Genomic DNA, 7,266 nt, shown 5'->3' with positions numbered 1-7,266 from the left:
TGTAATGTGAGGTGGCCTTTCCAACAGGTGCATTTGATAGGAGGAACACACAGTTATGGAAACTTTCTCTCTCTGTCTCAACACCTACGTGAACTGATACAAGAAGCTGTCAACAAGCTGCATGCTTTTTTTTCTTATCTTTTTTATTTAAGAATTGGTTAACAGCCAAATTGAATTCTGTTTGCGTCATTGATCACTATTTTCCTGTTTATCACAGTAAAGCTGCTTTGAAACAATCTGCATAAAGCGTTATATAAATAGAGGTTTGATGCAAAAGCACCATAAATACTATAAATGTAGTCCATGTGAAGTGCAATGTACTGTAGTGCAGAATTGGGGTTCAAAGTGAGGTTCACTTGGAATGACAATAAAAAAAAAAATCCAAATTCATTGTCATGTTTAATATCTCCCTCAATTTACAAGTGTGTCTCTGGATGCATCAAATTTATCCCACATACTCCAGCTTAGGGTTGGCACAGGTCGAGAAACCTTTAAGCTTTGCAGGCTGTTAAAATCATGCTGAGGTTTCAGTCTTTAGAATGTGTTGCGATAATGCGATTGGTCTCTGTGGGACATAAAGACATACAGTCTTTAATCCTTCAGTATCTAACTGCAAACCAAAAAAAAACTCCTTGACTCCAGTCTGTGTCCTGAGACAGGGTCATGAACAATGCACACATACACACACACACAAACGTTGGGTTTCCATGTTTTATGGGGACTTTCCATAGACATGGGGAGCCTCATTTATAAAATGTGCGTACGCACAGATTTGATCGCTAAAATCCACGTCAACAATCATATTTCACAAAAACAGTCTTTGACGTGAAAAAGTGCTTAGCACCACGTCAGTGTCTAAGCAGACGTACACACTTTTCCTTGTGGCAGAATGTCTGAGTATTATTTGGAAATCTAAGCAATTCTTGCTGCTCGCCATTCACAATCATTTGGACCACACACACACACACACACACACACACACACACACACACACACACACACACACACACACACACACAAACACACACACACACACACACACACACACACACACACACACACACACACACACACACACACACACACACACACACACACACACACACACACACACACACACACACACACACACACACACACCTCACATTTACAGGTCAAGTGGTGTGACCTTGGTTCCCCATTGAGCCTCACTTGGACACCTCTTAAAACAAACACACACACACAAACACACACACACACACACACACACACACACATGTCTACAAATGCAGACGTCTCTCATAAACAGTCGAGCAGAGGAGTGGCATTACATTACACAAAACATCACAACATATCTTTCTGTAAAAATAGATATGTGGTGTTGTGCAAAAATGGGTTCAGCATTTAATATTTTTATTGATGGGTCATTTTTACAGTTTTTTACAATCACTTTGCTACTATTTTCAGAACCTTGATGTCATTTTTCACAACTCTAGACACAAAACTCACAACCAATGATCAAAATGCACATTTTTCAAAACTCTAACCCTTTTCTCAATTGCTTGGATACAATACACATAAAACTTAGATCATTTGTTCATTCAACAAAAATCACCTGTTCAATATGACACAACTTAACATCAAAGTACTACTATTTCAAAAGGCAATTCACACATTACATTTCAAAAGAGTGTCTATTCATTTCCTTACAATGATCTAACTATCAATTGATACAACTGCTCAAAATGATAAGTTACTGTTGCATTACTCTTAATGCATAGTTGTATGGAAACAGACAAACAATCTTCCATGTTTACAGTAAATCATGAAAGTTTCAAGATAACGATCCATGGATATTGTAGTCTAATTGGTCCTTGCTCCACGCTAATTGAGCATGAACCAATTAGACTACAATATCCATGGATGTAGCCTACTGTAATATTTGTATCATAATGCTTCATCAGTCTATGGTCCCAAATACTGTACCACCTTTTCAGACTATTTACAGTATTGACAGCACTGCACTGTATAGATAATCACTCTTTTGTTTCTTACAGTACAAGCAAGCAAGTTGAGGAACACTGCATTTGATGTTTTACAGTACTGTCTTTTCTTTTCTATTTCATAGCTAATTATTTTTGCTTTGATTCAAATAACCCTATGTTGTGATTGTACTGTAGTGTTTTGCATCAATATATTACAAACTTTGTTCAATGATTCCACTGTCTGTCGTATTCTCTCTATTACTGCAGTGCTTTTACAGAGATGTATTTACTGTACATGTAGTACCATAATGAAACCTGTATCACCTATTTTGTTCTACAATATTTAATGATTGTACGAACAATGACACAGTGAAACTATCGGTTGCTTGTGTGTGTGTGATCTATAGTTATGTTTCAATGGTATTTCACAGTAAATTTGTTTTTTGAACCAATGATTGTGCAAGTGCAAGATTTCCTTAAAGATGTGAATGCACAATGCAGTGTTTTGAACATTAGACAGCCTGTGTTACAAGTGATAACCGTTTTGAGTTTTGTGTCTAGAGTTTTGAAAAATGAGATCAAGGTTCTGAAAATAGTAGCAAAGTGATTGTAAAAAACTGTAAATGAAAAAAAAGATACACAAATATTCCTTTCACATTGCTATCATTACAATTACTGGAACGGTCACTTTTTTTGAACAGAAAGAGACATTACTTCTCACCTTCAGTACAGAGGAGAAACAACTCACAGCACATAGCTCATCTAGAGAGGTTGACGGCATACAGTCCCGGGTTTTGACACTGTAATAAAACACACAACAGACTGTTAGGTCATTCATGTTACATCATGTGTGTGTGGTGTATTATTTTCTGATAAATTTATGAGCCGGTCACTGACAGCATTGTGTTGTATACAGAAAGAGGTGTGGACAGGCTTAAACTCAGCATGGCCATTCCTGTTTGTTTAACAAGCCATGTTGATGTTTTGAGTGTGTGTTAGTATGTGTGTCTGAACAGTTGCTGGGCAGATCCGGGTCAGGCACATTAACAACTGCCTAGAAGTATAATAAAGTATACTTAAGCAATGTTCAAGTATATTTGACTACTTTACATAGTAAGTATACTAATGTCAGTGTAGCCTACTAGTGTAAACTTGTAAGTGTCCTATTTAAATACTGCTTGGGACTAAATCGCCCCACTTTTAGTAGCCTATATAAAAAAGTGTATGCCTACACAAGCCTACACAAAAATTCAAATACTCAGAATAAGTTTTCTTTATAAATCAATATTTTCAAACAATGAAAGTTTATAAGACATTATGCAAAACTATGTGAAAAAAGTATTTAATAGGCTACTCAATCAAAAGATTAAACACAACTACCAGCCAAGTATAATACTTAATTATACTTTAAAGTAGGCTATATCTCGAAGTAGGCCAAATATACTTAGACCTTTCTGTCAGTATAAGTCAAGTAGCTGTACTTAAATGCAATTTTAAGTAGGCTATATCTCTGAGAAGTAGGCCTAGGCTACATATAAAGTATATATTTCTGAGAAGTAGCCTATATAATAAGTAGACAAATTATACTTTCTTATTTTTAGTTTAAAAGAAGTATAATAATAGCACACTTGAATAAACTTTTTCGTAAGGGAAACACACACACACACACACACACACACACACACGCACGCACGCAAGCACGCACGCACGCACACGCACACACTCATAAACACTGATATGAGGACTTGGACATCTTTAATTTGTTTTCTTCCTATAACATTCTATTTTGAAGTGACTGCAAAGACATTGCGGCCTGCAATGTCTTCGCAGTCACTTCAAAATAGAATGTCATAGGTCATATAAAACGGCAGCATGGTTTACTGATGGTATTAGATGGAAAAAACATGGTACTTTGAAACTTACTATGGGTACTGATACATTATCATGTATGCATGTATACAGTGGTGGCCAAAATGCTGCTTTTTGCAACATAATAAATGTCTATACTGTCACTTTTGATCAATTTAATGCATCCTTGCTGAATAAAATTATTAATTTCTTAAAAAAAATAAAATAAAAATAAACTCTTACTGACCGCAAACATTTAAACGGTAATGATAATGTTACTGAAATGCTATTTCAGATAAATACTGTTCTTTTGAACTTTCTATTCATCAAATAATCCTTGATAATAATGATAAATGTTTCTTGATAATCAAATCATCATATAAAAATGATTTTTGAAGGATCATGTGACACTGAAGACTGGAGTAATGATGCTGAAAATTCAGAAACAGAAATAAACTGCATTTTAAAACATATTCAAATAGAAAACAGTGATTTTAAATTGTAAAAATAGTTCACAATAGTACTGTTTTTGCTGTATTTTGGATCAAATAAATGAAGCCTTGGTGAGCAGAAGAGACTTCTTTTAAAACATTTAAAAATCTTACCGTTCTAATAATTTTGGCCACCACTATATATATGCTAATGATCACCATGTAGTATGATGTCGGGCTCTTGTATTCTTATCAAAGAACAGAGTATCACAACACACTCAAAGCACTTCAGACACATGCTTGTTAAACAATTTTGAGAACAGATTGCACAGAGCTTGTGTTGATGTATTACAGTAAGCGAATAGCCTTGAAATTTGTATTAAATGAAGATTAATCTCACATTATCATTTTAAGAATGATGAAAAAATACAATACAGCTTTAGTCATTTATATTTTTCAGCATCCGTTCAATACTGTCTGGATTCTCGATCACAGAGAATAAATATTAGCAAACCAACTTATGATTATCAATTCAATTAAATTGTAAATCTGATTTATTAATCTCTTAATTCATGGATGTGTTTCATATTTACACAGTTAGTTTATTAATACTTGTCATTGATCAAAAGTGAGTAAAGATTTTTATGTTGTTACAAAAAATAAATGCTTTTTGAACATACTGTTCATCAAAGAAAATGTCTAACGGTTTTCATAAAAAAATATTAAGCAGTGCAACTGTTTTCAAAATTCGTAATAATATAAAAATGTTTCTTGAGCAAATACATGTATTAGAATAATTGCTGAGGGATCATGTGACACTGAAGACTGCTAATGATGCTGAAAATTCATTTTTACCATAACAGGAATAAATTATATCTCAATAATATGTGCCTTGGTGAACATGAGACTTCTTTCAAAAACATTAAAAAATACTGACCCCAAACATTTGAACAATAGTGTAAGCCTATGTGTTGTGTGTTTGTGAGATCATATAAGCCCAGTTGAAAATCATGTATAAAATACAGCGTGACCCATGTCCTCTAAGTCTTAAATCACAAATCTCTGTGCAATCAGTTCATTAGTAACGTAAATAAGCTTGTTAAGAGTTTAATTGTGTTGTTATTCCCAATCCAGACACATGCTTACAGATCTAGTCCTGTTCTGGCACAGAACCTGAAGCATTCTTGAGTGGAGATATGGAAAACGTCCAGAGTGTCAGCTTTCTAAAGTCAGTTAAATATAACTTCACTAGTATGTGTTGTTGCACAGGGCATCTTGCTGCACCATATGAATCACTGTATGCATGATATACGTGCACGGTGGAGGCCGAGAGGTGCAGAAAACAGAAAGTGGGACAGCCTTTGACTTCATTCTCAGGACTACGCTCCAGCTGACCCAATAAAAGGCACTCTTTAATGAAAGACAAAGTGACTCAGAGGGGCTAAATGACTTTGATTTGAATTTGTCATATGTTAATTTATCCACGAAACTGAATGGGAAGAGTGATCTAAGAAGCATCCATCAACATTCTGACAAATAAAGTCACCATGCAATGCATTTATAACTTTTCGTGGATAAGACCACCTGCTAAAACAGCTTCACAGCTCTCAAATAGCTAACGAGTAAGACTGACGTCATAAGTAGAGTGCCAGTAAAGCATACTTCAGTGTTGGAGTCATGTTATGCTCATGACCAAAAGTGGTAAGCGATCCTGATGATGTTTCTCATTGTATCCACAAGGCGGCGCTGTAGACATGTTAATTATCATGTATATTTTTACATTATATTATAACCTTAAAACGGAATGTTTTTTTTATTTTTTCTTGAAAAGACTAAGCACATCGTCGAATAAAAAATATTAAATGTAAACGTGGTGTTCTAAATAAAAAGACTCTTTTAAAGATGGATGTCAGGCGTCAGACACTTTTTTCCCCAACTACTAACATGAATAAACCTTCACTGAGTGTAGAAATGTCATATATAACCATCAAAAGTCTCAAATTACCTTTCAAATTACCTTGCCGTATTCCAAGCCGTCAAACCTACATCATCAGAGAAGGAACGCCATTCCAGACCTGAAGTAACTTTTCAGACTTTGATTAAAGATTACGACGGCAAACAATTTTTTTCTGTGTATTAACTTGCACGGATTGATTTTTCAGCACAAGACTAGTAATATGCGCTAACAAATTAAATAGGGTCAATTTTGATTTTAAATCTCACCGGAAGTAGTAGCTAATGTAATCTGGGTACGTTTTGCAACAAACAGTGCATACTAAAAAAAACATAAAGCATACTAACTGAAATACTGTATAATACCCACAATGCAATGCAATTTTTTTAAAACGTTTTAACACAATTTTGGAAACATTAATTAGATTAAAAACGTTCAGTGAATTGAGGTTTACTTCTTCACTTGCTATTTTTTTTATTTTATTTTTTTATTGTACGCAGTAGGCTAGTGTATACTGTGCAGTAAGTAGCTAGTGTTAAGTTAGGGTTGCAATAGGTTAATTTGAGTTTGAACTTGTTACACAAAAGTCTAAATGAGTTGCATGAAGTTTTAAAGTAGTTCTGTAATTTCTAAGTTGTGAAATAGCTACAGTAATTGGCCTCTTGAAGAGTTGATTGACCACTTGATGTTGATTGTCTTCATATGATTCAGATGTTGTTGCTTACCAGATTACAGCAGACACTCAGGTGGGTATCAGCATGCTATGCAGTATTTTGTCTCGCAAGCCTTCTTTTCTACAGTGACTAATGGGCTGATTTGTTATTTTTTTATTTACAATGATGGATTGTTACATGAATCATCTTTCACTTCCTACTATTAAGATGTGGTCACTGGTCACCCAAACTGCACTTCAAATGCTGAAGTCTGGTCAGAGTTTTAATGTCTTGAGTTGCTCACACTTGAGGTACTCGTGTTTGTCATGCATGACATCAGCTCATTTCATGCATGACATCATTCCATTATGCAGAGGAGACATTTCCTGTATAATATGCATACAAAAAAGTACCTA

This window comes from Scardinius erythrophthalmus (genome assembly GCF_964197995.2).
Source record: "Scardinius erythrophthalmus genome assembly, chromosome: 17".
NCBI classification, from domain to species: Eukaryota; Metazoa; Chordata; class Actinopteri; order Cypriniformes; family Leuciscidae; genus Scardinius; species Scardinius erythrophthalmus.
This window is presented reverse-complemented; position numbering follows the sequence as displayed.